This window comes from Erinaceus europaeus, chromosome 13, assembly GCF_950295315.1.
Source record: "Erinaceus europaeus chromosome 13, mEriEur2.1, whole genome shotgun sequence".
NCBI lineage: Eukaryota > Metazoa > Chordata > Mammalia > Eulipotyphla > Erinaceidae > Erinaceus > Erinaceus europaeus.
The window spans coordinates 5,800,628-5,821,303 of record NC_080174.1 but is presented as its reverse complement, the minus strand read 5'-3'; positions in this window follow the sequence as shown (position 1 = coordinate 5,821,303).

Sequence of the window (20,676 nt, the reverse complement as noted above, 5' to 3'; positions counted from 1 at the left end):
TTCCTCAGTGACTGTTAGCCACATGGCTGAATGGACTCTACATGGTAAGAAGCAGCAAGAAGCGTCTCAGGGGTTTGCTATCTCAGAAATTGCTACAGAGTCTTCAGAGGCTTAGATACGGCTGCAACTCAAAGTATTAAAACATTTCCCAGGGCCCTATTCCCAGGGGAGTCCTGAGATTCCCAAACAGACATGATGGGCCTAGACCTCAAATAAATCCCTCTATCCATTGTTACTGGTCATCTCTATCAGGAACAACACAATAGACCCCTTTGTGGGCCCCCATAGGACCTCGCCCTCAACTTGGATCAACAATGGTAGAGAATGTTCCATCCTCTGAAGGGAGGCTGGACAACATGCTCTATGCTCCACCTGAGGAAGATGGGTCGATATTGGGGCAGCTTGGAATGTTCTTACTCATGACCACAGAACGTGAGCTCAGATCTACAGGGATGCAGAGGTCACATAGGTTCTTAAGATGAATATGGGCCCCAGATCACATCAAATCGATGGAGTTTACTTACAGTCAACAGTATTTATACCCCTTTCCCATATTAGGGAGCTACTCTCTTCCCTGATCCAGCTTTCTGGTCCTTTCTCCAGCCATGACATCATCTTCCCAGACAATAACTTGAATCCACCTGCATATCAGATTTCAGGCTCAGGGGAAAAAAGAAAAAGAAAAAAAAAAAACACTAGCATAGCCACAGGCCCTTTGGAATATAACTAAAATATGCCTACTAGCTATCTACAAAATGGAGGACCCCCCCCCTCCCCCAGCTCTTCATCTGCACTATTCCAGCCTTTAGGTTCATGATTGGTCAACAATTTGCTTGGCTTTGTATGTTAACTCTCTTGTCAGCCACCAGGTTCCAGATGCCAGCATGATGCCGACCAGACTTCCCTGGACAGACAACCCCACCAATGTGTCCTGGAGCTCTGCCTCCCCAGAGCCCCACCCCACTATGGAAAGAGAGAGACAGGCTGGGAGTGTGGATCAACCCGTCAACGACCATGTTCAGTGGGGAAGTGATTACAGAAGCCAGACCTTTCACCTTCTACATCCTATAATGAATGACCTTGGGTCCATGCTCCCAGCGGGTTAGGGAATGGGAAGGCTATCAGGGGAGAGGATGGGATATGGAGTTCTGGTGGTGAGAATTGTGTGAAGTTGTACCCCTCTTACCCTATGGTTTTGTCAATGTTTCCTTTTTATAAATAAAATTTAAAAAAGGAAAAAAAAAAGAAAATATTTCTCTACTTTCTAAATAAAGCAACAAAGATTTAGAAATCTTTTTCAAGCTGCCCAAGGGCTCTAATTTGGCTTGGGTTTCTGTCACTTGTGAGAACATCTGATGCTGGATATTCATTCCTGGGCTTGGGACTTATGTTTGGTGTAAAGAGAATAACACCAGGGATCCAAAAGTTAGCTCAGTGGGTAGATCCCTGGCTTGGAGCCCTGGCACCACATGCAAACACCATGAATGGCACCATGGGGGCTCCCGGGATGGTGGAGTGACGCCTTGGGGTCTCTCTCCCTACTCACTTTCAGTATCTCCTCCCTTCTCTACCCTAAGAACGCATCACTACGACTACCACCAGCAGCACTACTACTACTGATAATGATAATAAACTACGGAAATGAGAAGACTAGTCAGTGGTGACACACACTTGATTTCTTTCTTTGCCTCCAGTGTTGTCGCTGTGACTCAGTGTCAGCACTATGAACCCACTGCTCCTGGAGGCCATTTCCCCCCCATTTTATTGAATAGGACAGAAAGAGATTGAGAGGGAAGGAGAAGACAGAGAGGAAGAGAGACAGAGAGACACCTGCAGACCTGCTTCACCACTTGTGAAGTGACCCCTTGCAGGTGGGGAGCAAGGTCTTAAACCTGGATCCTTGCACATGTCCTTGTGCTTGTTACTACATGAGCTTAACTGCATGTACCATCACCCAGTCCCCAACACAATACTTTCCCAGTGCCTCACATAAAATGTTTGCACTCATAGCTATGAGTGTGTTCTAGATAGATAGATAGATAGATAGATAGATAGATAGATAGATAGATAGATAGATAGATACAAGAGCCCTGCTCAGCTTTGGCTGATGGTGAAACTGGGGATTAAACCTGGGACCTCAGAGCTTCAGGCATGGATATCTTTTGCCGAACCACTATGCTGTCTGCTCAGTCTTCTAGATGTCTTTTGTGTACCACACATACATAGGCCAGCCAGTTGAGGAGCAGGGGAACTCTTTCTCTTCACCTTCATACAGACTTAAACTCATCTTAAGGTGGTTTCCAAACATAAGAGAAGTTGTTCAAGTCTTTTTAAATGAACCTTCTGTTTGAAAGTAAAACCAGACAGAGAATGATTTTAGGGCTGGTTGGGGATGGGGGGATTTTTATTCCCAGAGTTTAGAAGCATCTACTCTGGGCTTTCTCCCTGGCCTATAGTAAATACTAGTTCATCTATCTATATTTATTCATGTTTGAGATACCTTAAATTATAATAAAGTTTAAGAGGAATATTCCAAAAACTCAGTACTTCCTCAAGCATTTCAAATTTCTAGGGCTCAGTCTATAATTCTTCACAGTGGATTTTACCCCCTTTTTATTGGTGGTCTTAGTGGTTTCCAGTAAATATAACAAATACACATGTAAAATATCTCAATTTTCTGCAAAACACTCACCACCAAGCTAGGTCCTCCTCCACCACCAGGCACCAGGACCTGAAAGACCTCCCCCTACACCTGCCCACCGGAGTCCTTTATGTTGTTGCCGTACACCAAACCCGGCCCGAGTTCCACTTTGTGTTTCCCCTTCTGTTCTGATTTCTCCACTTCTGCCCATAAATGAGACCATCATCTTTTAAAGAGAAATATGGCAGAACAGAGTGATCCCCTGGTCTTGCACATAGATGGTATTGTCAAATGGATTCTTCAGGTCAATTTACCAGTGTTTTTTTTTTTTCTTGAGAAAGAGAGAGGAGAGGAAGGGAGACACCAAAGCACTGCTCCACCATTCTTGGGGTCTTCCCAGAGCTGTTCTGATGATCCCAAGACCCTCCAAACCTAGGGTTTGCTCTCACTTTTATGATGGTGTGGGTCAGTGAAAAGACACCTCCAGATTCTCAAGAAAGACTCAGAACTCCTTAGTCTGAGCATTCTTTTAGGTCTCCTGTGTTTCTGGCCCCAGTAATTTTTCACCATTCACATTCATGTTGTTGTCCCAAAGCCCAGTCCATCCCAGTGTGACTGCCCTGGGGAGGCTCTGTCCAGAGGTGATGAAGCTAAAAAGAGGCCACAGGGAGTGGGTCTTGATCCAGGACATCCAAGATGAGGCTAGGACAGGAGTGCATAGAGCAAAGTCTTTGAGACTTTGCCGTGATATTACTTGCTGTGAGACTATCCTGTATGGTTTGGATACCTGTCCTTCACCAGATACATACTTTGAGACAGCTTGCCCCCATTCTGTAGATGGTCTGCACTTTCTTCTTCTCCTGTTATTATTTTTTTTGGACCAGAACCCAACTTAGCTCTGCGTATTGGTGGTTCAGGGAACTGAATTCAGTCTTCTTACAAACAAGTCCTATTTACAACTGCTGTGCTGTGCTATCTTCCTGGGAGGGAGGGAGAGAGAGAGCGAGAGAATACCGTTGACTGTGTTCTCACGTTCCACTCACAGCCAACACTGGTGAGAATCTGGGTATGAAGGGAGGTACCTTAGACTGAGAGGAAATCACCAGCCAAGGAACCCAAAGCCAGGAACACAGGTGAAAACCCGCCAGCTCCCTAGTATGACAGGTGTCAGAACAGGTTAAGTTTCACCACAGGAAAAGGGGGGGATTTCTAAGTCTGTACAGAAGAACGGTGAGAGGCAAGATGACTTTTTTTTTTTCAAAATATTTTATTGGGAAAATTTTAATACATCTGGGAGAGTTGAAATAGTCTAGGCTATACAGCAAATGTCTGTCTTTCAAGTTAAGCGTGGTGCTACATTTTTTTTTTTACAACAATCATCCCTGCATCTTTTTTTTTTTTTCCTTAGGCTACAAATCTTTACTTTTACACAAGTAATCTTTCTCCTGAAACATTTTCATCTTGAAATTAGAATCCCAAAGCCTGGAACTGGATCACTTGCCCTTTCTCTTCTTCCTTTTTTTCTTTTCGCCTGTTGGGTAGGTGGGTTGCTTTCTCTTCTTATCAGTTTCCTATTTTCACTGTGTAGACAAGGCTACTGCAAAGATGGCCAATGAACCTAAAACCTCAAAAAACCTTCTGCAAGAAATGTGGAAAACATGATTCTGCACTACAGACCCACTGCTCTTGGAGGCCATTTTTCACCTTTGTTGCTTTTCTTTATTATTGTTGTTATTACTGTCGTTGTTGGATAGGAAAGACAGAAATCAAGAGAGGAGGGGAAGACAGAGAGGGGGAGAGAAAGATGGACACCTGCAGACCTGCTTGTGAGGTGACCCCCTCCCCCGTAGGTGGGGAGCTGGGGGGCTCGAACAGGGATCCTGATGCCAGTCCTTGTGCTTCGGCCCATGTGCACTTAACCTACTGCACCACTGCCTGACCCTCTCCCCCATAATGATCCTGGGTCCATACTCCCAGAGGGATAACGAATAAGGAAGCTTCTGATGGAGGGGATGGGACACAGAACTCTGGTGATGGGAACTGTGTGGAACTGTAGCCTTGTTTTCTTACAGTCTTATTAATCATTGTTAGATCACTAATAAAAAATTTTTAAAAATACATACTGAGGCGTAGGAATCACTGGCCAGCTGGGAGAAGGTCATAAGACAGTAATACCTGGGGAACAGCTGAGAATCTTCATGGCCTCTACCTCCAGCCCTTTCTAAGTTTCATCCTCACTCCCAGGGACATCAACTTGAAAATTTTTTTTCCAACTTTCCTTATTTGGACATCATTGAGGCTTCTTTGCATAGGCATGATTGAAAAACATATTGTCATAGCAACTGAACTCAGCCTAGTGGTGGTGAGGAATCCCTCTTAGCTGACTTTGCAAAGTAAGGTAGCAGAGGAAGCCAAGGCTATAGTCGCTGTGACAGAGCCAGCAAAGGAGTGTGGAGAGGAAGTCTTGGGCAATGGTAATTGTTACTGTGATTTTTTTCTTTTTCTTTTATTTTTTTACTCACAAGATAGGGAGTGAAAAAAGAGTAAAGGAAATTACACAGTCTGAAAATGATGAGGACTGATTAAAAGTAGAAGAAAATAAAATGATGAGGACTGGTTAAAAGTAGAAGAAAATAAAATGATGAGGACTGGTTAAAAGTAGAAGAAAATAAAATGATGAGGAAGAGGAGAGGAGGAGGAGGAGGGAGGAAGAGGAGACGAGAAAGAAGAAAGAGAAAAAAGGATGGAAGAATGAGAGGAAGAGAAAGAAGGGGTGGAGGAGTCAGCCAAGGGCCAGGAGCGCCTGTGCCGCTTCTCAGCAAAGCTGATTCTTCTCTCACACATTTTGTAAGATCTTTTCTCAGGAAATGTTTGAATAGTCAGCTGTACAGTGGCATTGACCCCTGAAACAATAATTAACTATACCTGATCATCTAGTTTGAATGAATTTCCTTAACTATTTCAAAAAAAGAATATTTTTAGGGTTGGGACATGCTGATCACTGCTGTTCGGGCCCAGAATGCAGCCCAAAGAAGTGAATCTGCTATTGCTTCTAAAGATATTGTTAAATTTGATCAAAATTTTGTTCTAAAAATCCATAAAAATAGCTGTGTACTACACATTTTTATTAGTTCTATCTTTCTCTTTTTATTGGGAGATGAATGGTCTACAGTAAATAGAGTTATTGGTACATGTGTGAAGTGGATCACCATATTCTTTCCCTATCTTCTCCCCAGTTTTGGGTGGGGTCATTTGTTTGTTGTTGTTGTTGTGAGATATTTATATATTTTGGTTACTAGCTTTTTGTCTGATATGTGGCACGTAAAGTTCTTCCATTCGGGAAGGGGTTTCCTTGGGTGGTGGTCTCTTGCTGTATCGAAGCTTTTCAATCTGATGTAGTCCAAGTAGTCTACTTTTGTTTTCATCTTCCTTGCAGTTGGATTTGTGTCACTGAAAATGCCTATACAATTTAGATGGAAAAGAGTTCTGCCAATATTTTCCCCTAAGTATTTGATAGTTTTTGGTCTAATGTCCAAGTCCTTGCTTCATTTGTGTGTGGTGCAATGGAGTGGATCAGTTTCATTCTTTTGCTTATCTCAACCCAATTTCCCCAACACTATTTGGTGAAGAGACTCTCCTTTTCCCATTTAATGGGTTTGACCCCCTTACACATTTTACCACACTCTACATGCAACTTGTTTAATTCAGATTTTGATTCATGATATTCTCATTTCAAAACCTTAAACTATTCTTTAAGAAATCAGTGTGATTTTCCTGTGGAAACTTCCAGGCTTTCTCCCAAAAACCAGATGCACTGAGAGACTCTTAAAGTTTCCTCAGTGACTGTTAGCCACATGGCTGAATGGACTCTACATGGTAAGAAGCAGCAAGAAGCGTCTCAGGGGTTTGCTATCTCAGAAATTGCTACAGAGTCTTCAGAGGCTTAGATACGGCTGCAACTCAAAGTATTAAAACATTTCCCAGGGCCCTATTCCCAGGGGAGTCCTGAGATTCCCAAACAGACATGATGGGCCTAGACCTCAAATAAATCCCTCTATCCATTGTTACTGGTCATCTCTATCAGGAACAACACAATAGACCCCTTTGTGGGCCCCCATAGGACCTCGCCCTCAACTTGGATCAACAATGGTAGAGAATGTTCCATCCTCTGAAGGGAGGCTGGACAACATGCTCTATGCTCCACCTGAGGAAGATGGGTCGATATTGGGGCAGCTTGGAATGTTCTTACTCATGACCACAGAACGTGAGCTCAGATCTACAGGGATGCAGAGGTCACATAGGTTCTTAAGATGAATATGGGCCCCAGATCACATCAAATCGATGGAGTTTACTTACAGTCAACAGTATTTATACCCCTTTCCCATATTAGGGAGCTACTCTCTTCCCTGATCCAGCTTTCTGGTCCTTTCTCCAGCCATGACATCATCTTCCCAGACAATAACTTGAATCCACCTGCATATCAGATTTCAGGCTCAGGGGAAAAAAGAAAAAGAAAAAAAAAAAACACTAGCATAGCCACAGGCCCTTTGGAATATAACTAAAATATGCCTACTAGCTATCTACAAAATGGAGGACCCCCCCCCTCCCCCAGCTCTTCATCTGCACTATTCCAGCCTTTAGGTTCATGATTGGTCAACAATTTGCTTGGCTTTGTATGTTAACTCTCTTGTCAGCCACCAGGTTCCAGATGCCAGCATGATGCCGACCAGACTTCCCTGGACAGACAACCCCACCAATGTGTCCTGGAGCTCTGCCTCCCCAGAGCCCCACCCCACTATGGAAAGAGAGAGACAGGCTGGGAGTGTGGATCAACCCGTCAACGACCATGTTCAGTGGGGAAGTGATTACAGAAGCCAGACCTTTCACCTTCTACATCCTATAATGAATGACCTTGGGTCCATGCTCCCAGCGGGTTAGGGAATGGGAAGGCTATCAGGGGAGAGGATGGGATATGGAGTTCTGGTGGTGAGAATTGTGTGAAGTTGTACCCCTCTTACCCTATGGTTTTGTCAATGTTTCCTTTTTATAAATAAAATTTAAAAAAGGAAAAAAAAAAGAAAATATTTCTCTACTTTCTAAATAAAGCAACAAAGATTTAGAAATCTTTTTCAAGCTGCCCAAGGGCTCTAATTTGGCTTGGGTTTCTGTCACTTGTGAGAACATCTGATGCTGGATATTCATTCCTGGGCTTGGGACTTATGTTTGGTGTAAAGAGAATAACACCAGGGATCCAAAAGTTAGCTCAGTGGGTAGATCCCTGGCTTGGAGCCCTGGCACCACATGCAAACACCATGAATGGCACCATGGGGGCTCCCGGGATGGTGGAGTGACGCCTTGGGGTCTCTCTCCCTACTCACTTTCAGTATCTCCTCCCTTCTCTACCCTAAGAACGCATCACTACGACTACCACCAGCAGCACTACTACTACTGATAATGATAATAAACTACGGAAATGAGAAGACTAGTCAGTGGTGACACACACTTGATTTCTTTCTTTGCCTCCAGTGTTGTCGCTGTGACTCAGTGTCAGCACTATGAACCCACTGCTCCTGGAGGCCATTTCCCCCCCATTTTATTGAATAGGACAGAAAGAGATTGAGAGGGAAGGAGAAGACAGAGAGGAAGAGAGACAGAGAGACACCTGCAGACCTGCTTCACCACTTGTGAAGTGACCCCTTGCAGGTGGGGAGCAAGGTCTTAAACCTGGATCCTTGCACATGTCCTTGTGCTTGTTACTACATGAGCTTAACTGCATGTACCATCACCCAGTCCCCAACACAATACTTTCCCAGTGCCTCACATAAAATGTTTGCACTCATAGCTATGAGTGTGTTCTAGATAGATAGATAGATAGATAGATAGATAGATAGATAGATAGATAGATAGATACAAGAGCCCTGCTCAGCTTTGGCTGATGGTGAAACTGGGGATTAAACCTGGGACCTCAGAGCTTCAGGCATGGATGTCTTTTGCCGAACCACTATGCTGTCTGCTCAGTCTTCTAGATGTCTTTTGTGTACCACACATACATAGGCCAGCCAGTTGAGGAGCAGGGGAACTCTTTCTCTTCACCTTCATACAGACTTAAACTCATCTTAAGGTGGTTTCCAAACATAAGAGAAGTTGTTCAAGTCTTTTTAAATGAACCTTCTGTTTGAAAGTAAAACCAGACAGAGAATGATTTTAGGGCTGGTTGGGGATGGGGGGATTTTTATTCCCAGAGTTTAGAAGCATCTACTCTGGGCTTTCTCCCTGGCCTATAGTAAATACTAGTTCATCTATCTATATTTATTCATGTTTGAGATACCTTAAATTATAATAAAGTTTAAGAGGAATATTCCAAAAACTCAGTACTTCCTCAAGCATTTCAAATTTCTAGGGCTCAGTCTATAATTCTTCACAGTGGATTTTACCCCCTTTTTATTGGTGGTCTTAGTGGTTTCCAGTAAATATAACAAATACACATGTAAAATATCTCAATTTTCTGCAAAACACTCACCACCAAGCTAGGTCCTCCTCCACCACCAGGCACCAGGACCTGAAAGACCTCCCCCTACACCTGCCCACCGGAGTCCTTTATGTTGTTGCCGTACACCAAACCCGGCCCGAGTTCCACTTTGTGTTTCCCCTTCTGTTCTGATTTCTCCACTTCTGCCCATAAATGAGACCATCATCTTTTAAAGAGAAATATGGCAGAACAGAGTGATCCCCTGGTCTTGCACATAGATGGTATTGTCAAATGGATTCTTCAGGTCAATTTACCAGTGTTTTTTTTTTTTCTTGAGAAAGAGAGAGGAGAGGAAGGGAGACACCAAAGCACTGCTCCACCATTCTTGGGGTCTTCCCAGAGCTGTTCTGATGATCCCAAGACCCTCCAAACCTAGGGTTTGCTCTCACTTTTATGATGGTGTGGGTCAGTGAAAAGACACCTCCAGATTCTCAAGAAAGACTCAGAACTCCTTAGTCTGAGCATTCTTTTAGGTCTCCTGTGTTTCTGGCCCCAGTAATTTTTCACCATTCACATTCATGTTGTTGTCCCAAAGCCCAGTCCATCCCAGTGTGACTGCCCTGGGGAGGCTCTGTCCAGAGGTGATGAAGCTAAAAAGAGGCCACAGGGAGTGGGTCTTGATCCAGGACATCCAAGATGAGGCTAGGACAGGAGTGCATAGAGCAAAGTCTTTGAGACTTTGCCGTGATATTACTTGCTGTGAGACTATCCTGTATGGTTTGGATACCTGTCCTTCACCAGATACATACTTTGAGACAGCTTGCCCCCATTCTGTAGATGGTCTGCACTTTCTTCTTCTCCTGTTATTATTTTTTTTGGACCAGAACCCAACTTAGCTCTGCGTATTGGTGGTTCAGGGAACTGAATTCAGTCTTCTTACAAACAAGTCCTATTTACAACTGCTGTGCTGTGCTATCTTCCTGGGAGGGAGGGAGAGAGAGAGCGAGAGAATACCGTTGACTGTGTTCTCACGTTCCACTCACAGCCAACACTGGTGAGAATCTGGGTATGAAGGGAGGTACCTTAGACTGAGAGGAAATCACCAGCCAAGGAACCCAAAGCCAGGAACACAGGTGAAAACCCGCCAGCTCCCTAGTATGACAGGTGTCAGAACAGGTTAAGTTTCACCACAGGAAAAGGGGGGGATTTCTAAGTCTGTACAGAAGAACGGTGAGAGGCAAGATGACTTTTTTTTTTTCAAAATATTTTATTGGGAAAATTTTAATACATCTGGGAGAGTTGAAATAGTCTAGGCTATACAGCAAATGTCTGTCTTTCAAGTTAAGCGTGGTGCTACATTTTTTTTTTTACAACAATCATCCCTGCATCTTTTTTTTTTTTTCCTTAGGCTACAAATCTTTACTTTTACACAAGTAATCTTTCTCCTGAAACATTTTCATCTTGAAATTAGAATCCCAAAGCCTGGAACTGGATCACTTGCCCTTTCTCTTCTTCCTTTTTTTCTTTTCGCCTGTTGGGTAGGTGGGTTGCTTTCTCTTCTTATCAGTTTCCTATTTTCACTGTGTAGACAAGGCTACTGCAAAGATGGCCAATGAACCTAAAACCTCAAAAAACCTTCTGCAAGAAATGTGGAAAACATGATTCTGCACTACAGACCCACTGCTCTTGGAGGCCATTTTTCACCTTTGTTGCTTTTCTTTATTATTGTTGTTATTACTGTCGTTGTTGGATAGGAAAGACAGAAATCAAGAGAGGAGGGGAAGACAGAGAGGGGGAGAGAAAGATGGACACCTGCAGACCTGCTTGTGAGGTGACCCCCTCCCCCGTAGGTGGGGAGCTGGGGGGCTCGAACAGGGATCCTGATGCCAGTCCTTGTGCTTCGGCCCATGTGCACTTAACCTACTGCACCACTGCCTGACCCTCTCCCCCATAATGATCCTGGGTCCATACTCCCAGAGGGATAACGAATAAGGAAGCTTCTGATGGAGGGGATGGGACACAGAACTCTGGTGATGGGAACTGTGTGGAACTGTAGCCTTGTTTTCTTACAGTCTTATTAATCATTGTTAGATCACTAATAAAAAATTTTTAAAAATACATACTGAGGCGTAGGAATCACTGGCCAGCTGGGAGAAGGTCATAAGACAGTAATACCTGGGGAACAGCTGAGAATCTTCATGGCCTCTACCTCCAGCCCTTTCTAAGTTTCATCCTCACTCCCAGGGACATCAACTTGAAAATTTTTTTTCCAACTTTCCTTATTTGGACATCATTGAGGCTTCTTTGCATAGGCATGATTGAAAAACATATTGTCATAGCAACTGAACTCAGCCTAGTGGTGGTGAGGAATCCCTCTTAGCTGACTTTGCAAAGTAAGGTAGCAGAGGAAGCCAAGGCTATAGTCGCTGTGACAGAGCCAGCAAAGGAGTGTGGAGAGGAAGTCTTGGGCAATGGTAATTGTTACTGTGATTTTTTTCTTTTTCTTTTATTTTTTTACTCACAAGATAGGGAGTGAAAAAAGAGTAAAGGAAATTACACAGTCTGAAAATGATGAGGACTGATTAAAAGTAGAAGAAAATAAAATGATGAGGACTGGTTAAAAGTAGAAGAAAATAAAATGATGAGGACTGGTTAAAAGTAGAAGAAAATAAAATGATGAGGAAGAGGAGAGGAGGAGGAGGAGGGAGGAAGAGGAGACGAGAAAGAAGAAAGAGAAAAAAGGATGGAAGAATGAGAGGAAGAGAAAGAAGGGGTGGAGGAGTCAGCCAAGGGCCAGGAGCGCCTGTGCCGCTTCTCAGCAAAGCTGATTCTTCTCTCACACATTTTGTAAGATCTTTTCTCAGGAAATGTTTGAATAGTCAGCTGTACAGTGGCATTGACCCCTGAAACAATAATTAACTATACCTGATCATCTAGTTTGAATGAATTTCCTTAACTATTTCAAAAAAAGAATATTTTTAGGGTTGGGACATGCTGATCACTGCTGTTCGGGCCCAGAATGCAGCCCAAAGAAGTGAATCTGCTATTGCTTCTAAAGATATTGTTAAATTTGATCAAAATTTTGTTCTAAAAATCCATAAAAATAGCTGTGTACTACACATTTTTATTAGTTCTATCTTTCTCTTTTTATTGGGAGATGAATGGTCTACAGTAAATAGAGTTATTGGTACATGTGTGAAGTGGATCACCATATTCTTTCCCTATCTTCTCCCCAGTTTTGGGTGGGGTCATTTGTTTGTTGTTGTTGTTGTGAGATATTTATATATTTTGGTTACTAGCTTTTTGTCTGATATGTGGCACGTAAAGTTCTTCCATTCGGGAAGGGGTTTCCTTGGGTGGTGGTCTCTTGCTGTATCGAAGCTTTTCAATCTGATGTAGTCCAAGTAGTCTACTTTTGTTTTCATCTTCCTTGCAGTTGGATTTGTGTCACTGAAAATGCCTATACAATTTAGATGGAAAAGAGTTCTGCCAATATTTCCCCCTAAGTATTTGATAGTTTTTGGTCTAATGTCCAAGTCCTTGCTTCATTTGTGTGTGGTGCAATGGAGTGGATCAGTTTCATTCTTTTGCTTATCTCAACCCAATTTCCCCAACACTATTTGGTGAAGAGACTCTCCTTTTCCCATTTAATGGGTTTGACCCCCTTACACATTTTACCACACTCTACATGCAACTTGTTTAATTCAGATTTTGATTCATGATATTATCATTTCAAAACCTTAAACTATTCTTTAAGAAATCAGTGTGATTTTCCTGTGGAAACTGCACGTGACAGGCAGAGAAGTTGGCAGATTGCTCTGGTATATAAAGAGATGATTGCAAGGTCTGGCTGATTGCACATATTACAGAGCACAAGAACTAGGGTTCAAATCCTACCTCCCTACCTTCAGGGGGAAAACTATATTGTTTATTTTAGATAGAGAGATGAAGAGCGAGGGAGGAGATAGGGGAGAGAAAGAGAGCCTCCCTTCACCACTCATGACGTCCCCCCTCAGGAAGCTTCATGATTGGTGAAGCAGGTCTGCAGGTGTCTCTTCTTGTCTTTCCCTGTCTACCTCCACCCCCTCCCAGTTTCTCTCTGTCACATCTAAAAAAAAGAGAGAGAGGGAAAAGAGTGAAGGAAAAATGACAGCAGAGAAGTGGATTCAGCATGCAGGCAGCAAGCCTGGTGGCAATAAAAATAATTAAATTAGAGCCTTATATAATTTTACTTAGTGTCTATAAATATATTTTAATTCTTTTTTATTAGGAAATGATTGATTTACAAGACAGTTATTATATGGACACAAGTTCTCGCCATTCCATGATAAGTGCCTGCAGGTCAGTACCACCAAGAACCTAGGGCCAGATAAGTTTCTATCAAGACATCTCCCAGAAAACAGAGCATAGATAGATGAATCATGGATGGGAGACAGATCACCAGCTACGGTGCAATTCTTTATTAGGGTTTTTTTTTTTTTGCTCAGATTTTACTCACTTTATTTTATTTGACATAGACAGGGTAATCAAGAGGGAAAGGGGAGGTAGAGAGAGGGAGGAAGGGAGAGTGGGGACCAGGGGCTTGAACAAAGTCCTTGTGCATGGTGAATGTGTGTACTTAACCAGGTGCACCACCACCAGGCCCTGCCTTTAAAGTTTTTAAAAATTGTTTATTATTTTAAAATTTATTTTAATAGTGACTTAGGAATTTACAAGCTTATAAGATCACATGGGCAGAGTTGCACAGTGAAAGCACCACCACACTTCTGTGCCCCCTCCACCCTCAGGTTCTCCCCCTATCTTCCCAGGGATAATCACTGGAGTTTCCACAAAGTCTTTTTTTCCCTCCAGGGTTATTGCTGGGGTTCAGTGCCTGCACAAGACTCCACTGCTCTTGGAGGTGGTTTTTCCCCTTTTGTTGCTCTTATTGTTGCTGTTTTTATTATCGTTGTTATTGATGTTGTTGTTGGATAGGACAGAGAGCAATCAAGACAGGAGGGGAAGACAGAGATGGGGAGAGAAAGACACCTGCAGACCTGCTTCACTACTTGTTGGATAGGATGGAGAGCAATCAAGAGAGGAGGGGAAGACAGAGATGGGGAGAGAAAGACAGACACCTGCAGACCTGCTTCACCGTATGTCTCTCTATATCAGACTTGTCATCTCCAAACACGGTGAGCATATCACACTTTATGTTTACTCTGGTAATCCTGGGCTCACCCCAAGGATGGAGGCCTAGTTGAGGGCCATCAGATAAGGCAGGCATCATGTCAGCCTGGAGGCCTGTTGACCACTGTCTGTGTCTCCTCTGGTGCAGCCAAAACACCCCCTGGGGGCCGGAGACAGAACTACAGAGATCACAAAGAAGTTCTGACATGCCTGGTATGAGTCAGAGCTGTCAGTCTTCTTCTAGCGTTTGCCCTTCTTCCGTAGCCAGTCAACAGCGTCAGGTTGAGCTGCTTGTTGCTGGCTTTGAAAGTGACTGGGATCCATGTGGATTCAGTCGGCTAGGAAGGATCGTCAGTTTCCCCAATGAATGGGGACTCACGGGATGCACCACGGGAAGGTCGATCCTGTCAGTAATTAAGAAAAATAGTGCAGCAGAGACATAACAGGCATTAGAATTCAAGGTCCGCCAGGAAGTCAGGTGTTCTCCAGCAATATTCGGAGACCTACTGTGATCCAGGTCCTCTCTGGCTTCAGTGCCTCTGGGCAGGTAACACTGGACATGCCTGCATCAGAGAGGACTGCGGAGGCTGCTGAAAGGGGAAAAAGAAAAAGAGAAAAAGAAATAATAATGTGCCCAAGGGTCAGTTCAGCTGTATTATACGCACAGAAGGCCCCGAGTTCATCCCGTCAGTTCAGCTGTATTATACACACAGAAGGCCCCGAGTTCATCCCGTCAGTTCAGCTGTATTATACGCACAGAAGGCCCCGAGTTCATCCCGTCAGTTCAGCTGTATTATACGCACAGAAGGCCCCGAGTTCATCCCGTCAGTTCAGCTGTATTATACGCACAGAAGGCCCCGAGTTCATCCCGTCAGTTCAGCTGTATTATACACACAGAAGGCCCCGAGTTCATCCCGTCAGTTCAGCTGTATTATACACACAGAAGGCCCCGAGTTCATCCCGTCAGTTCAGCTGTATTATACGCACAGAAGGCCCCGAGTTCATCCCGTCAGTTCAGCTGTATTATACACACAGAAGGCCCCGAGTTCATCCCGTCAGTTCAGCTGTATTATACACACAGAAGGCCCCGAGTTCATCCCGTCAGTTCAGCTGTATTATGCACACAGAAGGCCCCGAGTTCATCCCGTCAGTTCAGCTGTATTATGCACACAGAAGGCCCCGAGTTCATCCCGTCAGTTCAGCTGTATTATACGCACAGAAGGCCCCGAGTTCATCCCGTCAGTTCAGCTGTATTATACGCACAGAAGGCCCCGAGTTCATCCCGTCAGTTCAGCTGTATTATACACACAGAAGGCCCCGAGTTCATCCCGTCAGTTCAGCTGTATTATACGCACAGAAGGCCCCGAGTTCATCCCGTCAGTTCAGCTGTATTATACGCACAGAAGGCCCCGAGTTCATCCCGTCAGTTCAGCTGTATTATACACACAGAAGGCCCCGAGTTCATCCCGTCAGTTCAGCTGTATTATACGCACAGAAGGCCCCGAGTTCATCCCGTCAGTTCAGCTGTATTATGCACACAGAAGGCCCCGAGTTCATCCCGTCAGTTCAGCTGTATTATACACACAGAAGGCCCCGAGTTCATCCCGTCAGTTCAGCTGTATTATACGCACAGAAGGCCCCGAGTTCATCCCGTCAGTTCAGCTGTATTATACACACAGAAGGCCCCGAGTTCATCCCGTCAGTTCAGCTGTATTATACGCACAGAAGGCCCCGAGTTCATCCCGTCAGTTCAGCTGTATTATACACACAGAAGGCCCCGAGTTCATCCCGTCAGTTCAGCTGTATTATACGCACAGAAGGCCCCGAGTTCATCCCGTCAGTTCAGCTGTATTATACACACAGAAGGCCCCGAGTTCATCCCGTCAGTTCAGCTGTATTATACGCACAGAAGGCCCCGAGTTCATCCCGTCAGTTCAGCTGTATTATACGCACAGAAGGCCCCGAGTTCATCCCGTCAGTTCAGCTGTATTATACGCACAGAAGGCCCCGAGTTCATCCCGTCAGTTCAGCTGTATTATACACACAGAAGGCCCCGAGTTCATCCCGTCAGTTCAGCTGTATTATACGCACAGAAGGCCCCGAGTTCATCCCGTCAGTTCAGCTGTATTATGCACACAGAAGGCCCCGAGTTCATCCCGTCAGTTCAGCTGTATTATGCACACAGAAGGCCCCGAGTTCATCCCGTCAGTTCAGCTGTATTATGCACACAGAAGGCCCCGAGTTCATCCCGTCAGTTCAGCTGTATTATGCACACAGAAGGCCCCGAGTTCATCCCGTCAGTTCAGCTGTATTATACACACAGAAGGCCCCGAGTTCATCCCGTCAGTTCAGCTGTATTATACGCACAGAAGGCCCCGAGTTCATCCCGTCAGTTCAGCTGTATTATACACACAGAAGGCCCCGAGTTCATCCCGTCAGTTCAGCTGTATTATACGCACAGAAGGCCCCGAGTTCATCCCGTCAGTTCAGCTGTATTATACGCACAGAAGGCCCCGAGTTCATCCCGTCAGTTCAGCTGTATTATACACACAGAAGGCCCCGAGTTCATCCCGTCAGTTCAGCTGTATTATACACACAGAAGGCCCCGAGTTCATCCCGTCAGTTCAGCTGTATTATACACACAGAAGGCCCCGAGTTCATCCCGTCAGTTCAGCTGTATTATACGCACAGAAGGCCCCGAGTTCATCCCGTCAGTTCAGCTGTATTATACACACAGAAGGCCCCGAGTTCATCCCGTCAGTTCAGCTGTATTATGCACACAGAAGGCCCCGAGTTCATCCCGTCAGTTCAGCTGTATTATGCACACAGAAGGCCCCGAGTTCATCCCGTCAGTTCAGCTGTATTATGCACACAGAAGGCCCCGAGTTCATCCCGTCAGTTCAGCTGTATTATGCACACAGAAGGCCCCGAGTTCATCCCGTCAGTTCAGCTGTATTATACACACAGAAGGCCCCGAGTTCATCCCGTCAGTTCAGCTGTATTATACGCACAGAAGGCCCCGAGTTCATCCCGTCAGTTCAGCTGTATTATACGCACAGAAGGCCCCGAGTTCATCCCGTCAGTTCAGCTGTATTATACACACAGAAGGCCCCGAGTTCATCCCGTCAGTTCAGCTGTATTATACACACAGAAGGCCCCGAGTTCATCCCGTCAGTTCAGCTGTATTATACACACAGAAGGCCCCGAGTTCATCCCGTCAGTTCAGCTGTATTATACACACAGAAGGCCCCGAGTTCATCCCGTCAGTTCAGCTGTATTATACACACAGAAGGCCCCGAGTTCATCCCGTCAGTTCAGCTGTATTATACACACAGAAGGCCCCGAGTTCATCCCGTCAGTTCAGCTGTATTATACACACAGAAGGCCCCGAGTTCATCCCGTCAGTTCAGCTGTATTATACACACAGAAGGCCCCGAGTTCATCCCGTCAGTTCAGCTGTATTATACACACAGAAGGCCCCGAGTTCATCCCGTCAGTTCAGCTGTATTATACACACAGAAGGCCCCGAGTTCATCCCGTCAGTTCAGCTGTATTATACACACAGAAGGCCCCGAGTTCATCCCGTCAGTTCAATTTCCATGAAGAATGCCATTGGGATTCTGACAGGGATGGCACTGAATGTGCAGATTACTTTTGGCAGGATGACTATTATGATAGTGTTTATTCTTTCAACCCGGGAGAAGGACTGTCCTTCCATCCCTTTGTGTCACCCTCGATTTCTCTCTAACAATGTCCTAGAGTCTTCATTATGAGATTCAGTCATGAAATTCACTCCAATGTACCTTATCTTTCTGAGTTTGATTGTAAATGGTATTGAGTCCTGTTCCCTTTCCTATGACTCCTTCTTTGTATATAGAAACACCACAGATTTGCATGTATTGATGTTCATATCCAGCTGCCTTACTGGATTGATTAATTACTTCCAGTACTTTGGTGACGTCTTTGGTGGGGGGGGGTTCTCAAGGCATATTATCATATCGTCAGTAAACGGTGAGCAATGCACTTCTTATTTCCTACCTGGATTTCTTTGTTGCTTATCTTGTTCCTGGACTTGGTTTTCTACCTTGATCTCTGCCGGTATCTAAATCTGCATTGACTTTGCACTTTCTGGAGCTTTTAGTTAGGAGCAGACTCACTTTGTGTTGCTATGCCTTCTCAAAGAAAGAATCACTTTCTCCTTAGATGATGTCTTTCCCTGTCACTGAAAACATCCCTTTACAACTAATGGAATGAAAATGGATGGACTGAAATCTAACACCACATGAGCAACTTCTACCTGTCTTGTTTGAACACTATTCCTTACATTAGTTCCTATGTTTTATTCATTGGATGGTTTTATGTTCTATTATCCCCAGATAGCTTAATCAGAGCTATTTTATTGCCTTTTCAATATTACAATGTTTGCAATGTGACTTTGACTCACATTCTACCTGCATGTGATTAGGTAGGTGGGGGAAGCTTCACGAGGGGTGGAGCAGGGCTGCAGGTGTCTCTCTGACTCTCTTCCTCTAGATGTCCTCCTCCCTTCTCAATTACTCGTGTGATTATGGTCTGTTGGTGCATCATGCAGTTTCAAACATTGTGTATCTGTTTCTTTCCTCCCATAAGGTTGTGCTACTGTCTTGATAGAGATGACTACTGCTATCTTTTGAATACAATGCGATTTAGCCCTGATCATGTTTGGAAGTGTTTAAAAATACAAAATATTTTGTCTGACTCTGTTAATCTCCCTATCATGTGGTTTGCCACTTTTTTCTTTTGTAGTTTAAAAGTTCTCCCTTCAGTATAGAAAAGATGTGGGCTCAGCCTCAATGCCTGTTGATGGGCAGCAGGATGAAAATGCCGTGGAACCACATGCTCAGTGGCACGTGCTCACCTTCCCACTAAAATGATGCCGTTAGTGATTTGGGGGTAAAATACAACTGGGTGTGTTCATGATTTGTGCAATAAATCAGAAAGACCATTGCCAGATGCTTTCACGCGTATGTTAAATGCAAATCAAACAAATACTGTGCAGCACAGACGGCCAGACCAATGCAGTTGCAAACATTCGGTGACGACCTCGCTGTTGGCGTTTGTGACCATTGTGGCGCCTGGTTCAGGGCGGAGGAGGAGGGAGGCGGCCTGAAGCTCTGGCGGGGCGGTTGCTGACTTGCACTGAGCGCGCAATTGTGAGCTGCTTCCCCAGAGACCCAACAACTCTGCGAATCTCTATTAAATCAGTAATAAAAAAAGGGTGTGGTGGGTGGGACATGAAGCAAATAAAATGGAGGGCCAGGCGGTGGTGGTGCATCTGGTTAAGCGCACACATTACAGCAGCAAGGACCTGTACAGGTTCAAGACCCTGGTCCCCACCTGCCGGGGAAAGCTTCACGAGTGGTAGAGCAGGGCTGCAGGTGTCTCTGTCTCTCTTCCTCTATGTCTTCTCCCTTCTCAATTTCTCTCTGTCTCTATCAAATAATAAACAAGTAAAATAAAATGACAAAATGACAGAAAAACTAATTCTAATGCCTGCTGAAAACTACAGTGATTATCAGCAGGACAGGGAAGGGGAGAGAGAGGATATGTAGAGAGATATATGTGTGAGGGGAGAGAGCAAGAAGGAGGACAGTAGGACTGAGGTGCTGGGCACAGTGACTCTTGTGCTCACACAGGGCTGGGAGGTTAGCAGACATCTGCTTTGTCCTGGTGAATGTCCCTGAGAACAAGCTGACTCCCTATGGAATAGAGGGGCGGGGAGTGGAAACAGTGGAGAATTAATTAACTTAAAGGCTGACATGAGCAAGCTGAGTAAAACGCGACTGACTTATGGGAGTGTGTGCAGGTTAAACTTTGACACTGCCAAGTCTTTCTTCATCCCTCCGAGTCCACTATCTCTGACAGAGAGAGACGGAAAAGGAACAAATACAAGACAGCACAGCAGCAACGCTGTTCTCAGTGGAATGCAGCTTGACCTTAATTCTGACGTGAACTATCTCACTGCCTTAAAAATAATACTTGCAAATATATATCAGGGGTTGGGTAGGAGCCCAGCGGGTCAAGCACACATGTTGTGAAGTGCAAGGACCAGTATAAGGATCCCGGTACAAGCCCCTGGCTGCCCACCTGCAGGTGCTCCCCACCTCTCTCTATCTTATCCAACAACAACAACAGTAATATCAACAATAACAATAATACCAACAACAAGGGCAACAAAATGGAAAAAATGGCCTCCAGAAGCAGGGGATTCATAGTGCAGGCACCGGGCCCCAGCGATAACCCTAGGGGCAAAAAAAAAAAAGTCATTTATTTATTTAGGATAGACACAGAAAGAAATCAAAAGGAAGGGGGGTGTTAGAGAAGGAGAGACAATGAGAAATACCTGCAAACTTACTTT